Source organism: Salvelinus fontinalis, chromosome 5, assembly GCF_029448725.1.
Source record: "Salvelinus fontinalis isolate EN_2023a chromosome 5, ASM2944872v1, whole genome shotgun sequence".
NCBI classification, from domain to species: Eukaryota; Metazoa; Chordata; class Actinopteri; order Salmoniformes; family Salmonidae; genus Salvelinus; species Salvelinus fontinalis.
In genome coordinates this window covers 22,797,411-22,805,248 of record NC_074669.1, presented here as the reverse complement: position 1 = coordinate 22,805,248, position 7,838 = coordinate 22,797,411, and the positions used below count along the sequence as shown (strand labels likewise).

At 44.2% G+C, this 7,838-nt stretch overlaps 1 pseudogene; it reads right to left on the bottom strand.

Annotated features, from left to right (window-relative positions):
* Positions 1 to 2,945: 2,945 nt before the first annotated feature.
* LOC129854851 (uncharacterized) lies at positions 2,946 to 6,991 on the bottom strand (annotated as a pseudogene).
* Positions 6,992 to 7,838: the final 847 nt, after the last annotated feature.

The following is a 7,838-nucleotide window of genomic DNA, read 5'->3' as shown; positions in this document are numbered from 1 at the left end:
ACGTTTTTGGGAACGGAACGGATACATTTTCATTTCCGAGTTCATTTGAGCATCCTTAACCGTACTTGAACCTGTTTTAGTGTTCTCTTATTTTTTTAATGTTTCTCTCTTTTCATAGTGAGATCATCGGCTTGGTTACATACTGACACACGCACTGACTAAGCATACATCCTTAGCTGCCCATGGTTTGAGCCAATAGATTTCATAGTTTATTAATAATACCACAGAACGTGTGCTTAAAAAAAAACATGTATCGGTAGGCCATCATTGTAAATAAGAATTTGTTCTAGTGGTTAGAGCGTTGGGCAAGTAACCGAAAGGTTGCTGGATCGAATCCCCAAGCTGACAAGGTAAAAATCTGTCGTTCTGCCCCTGAGCAAGGCAGTTAACCCACTGTTCCCAGGGTGCCGAAGACGTGGATGTCGGTTAAGGCAGCCCCCGCACCTCTCTGATTCAGAGGGGTTGGGTTAAATACAGAAGACATATTTCAGTTGAAGGCATTCAGTTGTACAACTGACTAGGTATCCCCCTTTCCCTTCACTAGTTAAATAAGTAAATGTAAAAAACATCCTAACATTGCGATACTGAATAGGCCTACATTATTCTCATATGTATTTATGGTCAATGATTGGAATGCAAATGTTAAGCAATATCTAAAGTAGTCACCAGGGGACGTTCTCCTCACACACTCTTGCCTGAGGCACTGATGCAACCTTTATCTCCTGGCCTGTTTTATTACAATTAATCATGATTCATGAGCCAATGGTTTTATACATTATACTTTACATGCATTGAGAATTTCAATCAGGTACATGATTTAGCACCTTTACATTGAGCAGGTCTCAAATGGGAGGTCAGAGAACTGGCAGTGTGGTGCCAGGACAACAACCTCTACCTCATTATGAGCAAGACAAAGGAGCTGATCGTGGACTACAGGAAAAGGCGGGCCGAACAGACCCCCATTAACATTGACGGTGCTGTAGAGGAGCGGGTCGAGAGTTTCAAGTTCCTTGGTGTCCACATCACCAACGAACTATCATGGTCCAAACATACCAAGACAGGTGTGAAGAGGGCGTGACAAAACCTTTCTCCCCCTCAGGAGACTGAAAAGATTTGGCATGGGTCCCCAGATCCTCAAAAGATTCTACAGCTGCACCATCGAGAGCATCCTGACCGGTTGCATCACCGCCTGGTATGACAACTGCTCGGCATCTGACCGTAAGGCGCTACACATCACTGGGGCCAAGCTTCCTGCCATCCAGGACCTATATAATAGGCGGTGTCAGAGGAAAGCCCATACAATTGTCAGAGACTCCAGCTACCGCACGGCAAGCAGTACCGGAGCACCCAGTCTAGGATCAAAAGGCTCCTCAACAGCTTCTACCCCCAAGCCATTTGACTGCTGAACAATCCATAAAATCGCCACCAGACAATTTACATTGACCCCCCCCCCCTCCTTTTTGTACACTCGCTGTTTGGTTGTTACCTATGCATAGTCACTTCGCCCCCATCTACATGTACAGATTACCTCAACTAGCCTGTACCCCTGCACACTGACTCAGTACCAGCGCCCCCTGTATATACCCTCGTTATTGTTATTCTTATGGTGTTACTTTTATTATTGCTTTTTATTTTAGTCTACTTGGTAAATATTTTCTTCTTCTTGAACTGCACTGTTGGTTAAGGGCTTGTAAGTAAGCATTTCACATTAAAGTCTACATCTGTTGTATTCGGCGCATGTGACAAATAAAATTTGATTTGATTTGAAATGCAGGGCTGGATTACCGAACTGGCACACAGGGTAAGTGCCTCCCCCGACCTCCAGGGAGCGCCAATCCCCCCCACCCCTGCATTTGCAGGAAATTAGCTTTAAAACTGTAAAATGTTCTCTCAGCCCTATGGCCAAATGTGAACAAAAGCATGAGATGGCAAAAAGTGTAGAATTACTGGAAATTTGCTTTAAACTGCAACATTTTCACCTCATGATGAAATGTGTAGAATAGCATTATAAAACTGCACATTCTCTCTCTGCTCCATAGCCAAATCTGTTGAAATGCAGTGTTAGCTGACCCAAATGTGGTAAACTGGCCCTGCTCAAATGGTACATTCATGGATAGAAATATGGCACATTCATAGAGGCACATTGAACAAGATGCACTGTCAGTTTGGCACAAAACAGGTGTATGACAGACCAAGGCCCTGTTGAGTATGGCTTCACGTTGTCCGGACATAGTAGGTTGGAATGGATCTAATGCACAGGAGGTTAGTGGCACCTTAATTGGGGAGAATGGGCTCGTGATAATGACTGGAGCGGAATGGGTGGAATGGTATCGAATGTATCAAACAAACAGTTTCCAGGTGTTTGATGCCATTCCATTTGCTCTGTTCCGGCCATTATTATAAGCCCTTCTCCCATCAGCAGCCTCCACTGATCTAATGTTTATAGAGGTGTCCATAATGTCACGGAGGTGAGAACTGCCTGAGAACTGAAGACTTGCTATAGCTCCCCGAGCAAATATTAAGGTTTTTGTTTAATTGGCTAACACAGTGTTTCCCAAACTTGGGGTGGGGTCCCCTGAAATTGAAATGGGGTCCCCTGAGAAAATCTGTAAGCTTATCAAACAAATTAAGAACTCTTTCTCTTCAAAATGTGTACAGTGTCAACTAAGGGCCTTTTTACACATGTGCTTTCATGCCATTATCATGTTGGGACAGCCTGTGGGACCTAACATTTAGTGAATGTGAACACATAGTGTTAACTGTTAGGCCTATTATTTTCCAAAGTGGGGTCCCATGCATTTTCTAGTGTAAATATGGGGTCATGTGCAGAAAACCTTTGGGGACCCCTCAACACATTCCTGTGGTGTGCAAAGGTCTTAGGTTAAAGCAAACATAGTCAGTAGGTCACACTCACAGGAATGTTTTTAAGTCTAACAGGGTTGCTTTCAGAATCTGAGGTTGGAACCCATATTGCCTCTGGTGAATATGTCTGTGATTGACAGCTCCCACTCGCAGGGTGATAGACCTCGGTGACGGATGTAGCGAGCTTTACGAGCCTCAGCCAGTGATTGGTTGAAATCCAGAAGGAGGTGGGGCATCCTGGGCTGTCCATCAGGAGCGAGGGAGTCAGAGGGGGCAAGAGGAGGAGGAGGAGAGGAGGATAATAATTCTCTCTCTGTCTGTCCTCCCATTCGCTTCCTCCCTCTCTTTCTTTTGCACTGCTCTTCCCTCTCCCCCCTCACATCTTCACTCTCCGTTCGGCTCTCCCCTCCCTCCGTCCCTCCCCCAGCCCAGTGCTGGTCAGTGCAGCTGCAGGCTGCAGTTTGAGGTCTGGCAGGCAGAGCGGCTCTGCTGAGCTCTCTGCCCCATGTCTCTGTGTGTCTAAAGACTGAGCTGCAGAGGAAGTCATGGATGCGAGCCTGCAGTGGAACAGACATTCCCCCACACACAGCCTTCACTGACCTGAGAGAGAGTGGGGGGGAGAGACAGAGAAAGAGAGCGGGCGAGAGATTGAGAGCGAGAAAGAGAGAGAGAGAGTCAGTCGCACAACGCATGCATGCATGCACACACAATCGCACACACACGAATGCGCACACACACATGAACACAAACACACACACAAACGGTGGTGTTATCAGCTCTGTTGATTCAGTAAAATGCTGCATTGAACAACAGAGAAAGTGATAGAGGGAGAAGAAAGGGAGCCAGGAAGAGGACTATAAATCCAATAGAAGTTGGCAGAGGGATGCACATCGTACAAGAAAATTAGTTTAGAATCAGTCTGTTAAAAGAGCCAGAATGGATCCGTGCCTAGTCACAACACAGAGAAGACAGAGACACACATGTCAGAGGAGAGTGGGGGGGGGGGGGTTATGGTATGGAGCTGTAGCATAGATATGGGATATGAGCTGAGAAATAGTTATAATTGTTATTCTTTCTGAAACACACACATGCAAACACACACACTCATTCATATCTCTCTTTCTCTCTGACAAAGTCTTATATTTTCTCACAGAGACTATCTCTCTCCAGAGGATAACAGTCGTACCCACACTAGCAGAGAGCTCTGTGTGTGTCTCAGAGTGAGGTATTAAGCGTCTCGTTATCTGCCCCCTGGATTAGCATAATTAACCAGTCCGCCTACTTAGAATCCTCTTCCTCCAGTCAGCTTGCTGCAGGGGCCATTCGAGAATAATTAACCAGTCTGCTCGCTTAGAATCCTCTTCCTCCAATCAGCTCGCTGCAGGGGCCATTCGAGAAACTGGAGGGACGCAAAGGACTGAACATTGTGTGCGTGTGCGTGCGTGCGTGCGTGTGTGTGTGTGTGTGTGGAGCTTGGTCCGATTATCTCATTATCAGAGTCAGTAAGGCGAAGGGCCCAGGGCTGGGTTTCTACTTAGCTAACATATGGAATTGTTTTATGATGGTCATACCAAGGATAATTTAGCTATTTCGTTTAGAATTTTAGGGCCCTGTAGGTATAACAAAAATATATACAAAAATAATTTGATGAAACATTGAATTTGGTCCAAAAATAAATCAAAGGGAAGTGTATGTTTTGAAGTGTCCATCCTATATCTGAGAGATATAAGAAAGCTCAGGGGGAAAAAAATATTATACCGTGGAATTATCCGTATGTCTTTGACATTGAAATGCCCCATTCACTTTCATGCATTTTTGAGCCCGGTAGCGGGTTACCTTCAGACTAGTCCTGTGACACTTGTGGGGGTCGTAGAGCAAAACGGAGAAGTCCATCGTGTTTGTGAGAATATTTCCATAGAGGGGTCATATTAGTTTGTAGCTCAAACAGCTTGGACCCTACAGACATTTTCATGAGAAGACCAATTTTTGGGATGTCTCCCGTTCAACCATGAAAGGCATGTGATCTTCTCTTTAAAGTTTAAACTCTACAGAGTATCTCATTGCATGTATTGAGTTGGAAAAAGATGTTGCTTTTGCAAAATGCTTTCAGTAGGCCTACTGCTGGGGTGAGCAACCCTCCTCCGAGATAAATACTGCCCTACTGGGTGTGCTCTGTGCATGCTTTTGCTCTAGCCCTGCTCTAACACACCTGATTCAGCCAAGGATTTTGATTTGATTCGATTCAGCCAATTAACGTTCTTTTGAGCAGCTGATTAGAATAATTAAGGTGTGTTAGAGTAGGGTTGGAACAAAATCCTGCAGGAGGGTATAGCTCTACCAAAGAAGGGTTGGCCATCCCCAGAGGTGATCTGCGATCAGGTGATTGATTGATCAAAACTAACATTCTATACTCGTCCTCATTTGTTTTTTAACCACCATAAAAAAAGTTCAATTAGCAGAGAAAATTAAAGCTGAAAGCAGAAGTACTAGGCGGCAGGTAGCCTAGCAGTTAGCGCGATGGGCCAGTAACCGAAAGGTCACTGGTTCGAATAACCTAGCCAACAGGGTGAAAAATCTGTCGATGTGCCCTTGAGCAAGGCACTTAAGCCTTGTGTGAAAATAATTATCCAGTGAATGTGAAAATAAAAAATACTAGTGGCAAGAAGTACTACTGGCAAGGTTAACCTGACTGCAGGCCTCAAATTTCCCTTTGGCATTGACGATCATGCCCCCTTGTGTGGCCGTAAAAAATGTTCAGGTGCCTCCCTCATGTCAGCATATGCTATCACCTACACTTCGACATGTAGGCTAATTATTTATGTAGGCCTACATTTACATACACTTATGTTTTTCTTAACAGAATAGCTAGTGTATTTCGGTTTTCAAATCAATTTAATTGGCTATTTTGGTTAAGGGATTTGGTGCCCTAGCAGCTGGCCTTGGTGCCCTGGCAGATTGGGCACCTCTTGAACGCCAAATGGCCTTGCACCTAAAATCACGAAATTCCAGGCCTGCCTGACAGCCTGTTTTCTCTTCTATGCAACTATACTAAACAAAAATGTAAATGCAACATGCAACATTTTCAAAGATTTTGCTGAGTTACAGTTCATTTAAGGAAATCAGTCAATTGAAATACATTAATTAGGCTCTACGGGTAGGCCTGGAAGAGCATAGTTTTATCCACTTGGGAGCCAGGCCGACCCACTGGGGAGCCAGGCACACCCAATCAGAATGTGTTTTTCCCACAAAAGGGCATTATTACAGACAGAAGTACTCCTACGCATTCCAATTGCACACTCCTTCAAAACTTGAGACATCTGTGGCATTGTGTTGTGTGACAAAATTGCACATTTCAGAGTGGCCTTTTATTGTCCCCAGAAAAAGGTGCACCTGTGTAATGATCAGGATGTTTAATCAGCTTCTTGATATGCCACACCTGTCAGGTGGATGATCTTGACAAAGGATAAAATGCTCACTAACAGGGATGTAAACAAATTTGTGCGCCAAATTTGAGAGAAATAAGCGTTTTGTGAGTATGAAACATTTCTGGGATCTTTTATTTGGCTCACGAAACATGGGACCAACAATTTACATGTTACGTTTATATTTTCATTCAATGTATTTCTGTGCAACGAGATAGTAGATAGGTGTTAGGATTAAATTAGCCCTATGAAGGTCCTGTTATATAATCCAGCTCTCCTCAGATTATTTTAATTCTGCCATGAACATGTTACATTAACCCTTTCACAACCCTGAGTCAAAGTCCCAGCTCCACCTTACAAGTTGTAGAGATATAGTGGCTCTGTAATAAACTGGGGTAGAGCTGTAATGCTGTGTTCATAATACAATAACCCAACTTGACTAATACAGTAAAGACTCTGCTGTTTTTTTCTCATGCAGTAAAGTGATTGTCTTGTGTTTAGTTGTGGGTTGATGCAGATTGATTTACTTTCTCCCAGTCTGCCTGAGACAGAGGAAGCTCACCTACAGTGGTTTAAACCTGTGGTTGATCTCTGATGTGAAGAGAAGCTCACCTGTGTTTCTCTGGCTCTCTGCCGGCCCTTGTGATTGTGAGTAGTGTAGTCCTGTAAGGCACAGAGGGGTGGGCAGGGTTGAAAAGTCTCGTCATTAATGTTGTTTATCTCTTTCTTTCACATCTTTCATCTCTTTCACTCTTGATTGTCTCTAGAATTTTCCTCCTCTAATTTATGAGTTATACACAAATCAATTCAAAATAACCTTTAAACTTAAACTATAACCCATGAAGGGAAATGTATGTTTGCATGTTACACACAAGTGAACACACAGACATACTGTATCAACTTCACTGTCATAGTTCCAAACACATAGCGTATTCTAGTGAGAGGGGAATAAGTAATGTGTGTATCTGTTGTCTCTCTCTCTCTCTTTTTCTCTCTTTTTCTCTCTTTCTCCCCCCGGCCCTCTATATTGAACACCTCTCATGTGTTGTGGTGTTGCTATGCTGGGCTGTTAGATCATGTTGACTGTTGACTCAATGTAATCATTATACCATCATAACTCTCCATGGTGTCCGACTCACACCAGCAGGATGTGTGTGTGTATGTGTACACGCATTACCGCTCCCCAAGTGCACCCTGGTTATCTCACACACTATACAGTAGCAGTTAGCCAGACCCACGAGTTATAAGCAGCTACTCTGTCTCTGTCTCTGTCTCTGTCTCTGTCTCTGTCTCTGTCTCTGTCTCTGTCTCTGTGTCTCTCTCTCTGTCTCTGTCTCTGTCTCTGTCTCTGTCTCTGTCTCTGTCTCTGTCTCTGTCTCTGTCTCTGTCTCTGTCTCTGTCTCTGTCTCTGTCTCTCTCTCTCTCTCTCTCTCTCTCTCTCTCTCTCAGAACACCCACCTGACACATTCAGAGCTTGAACCAGCAACCCTATGGTTGTAGTGTGAGTGCACTACTGTCTGTGTCATAAAAGCCTGAACCTCTTGGCAGAGGCAG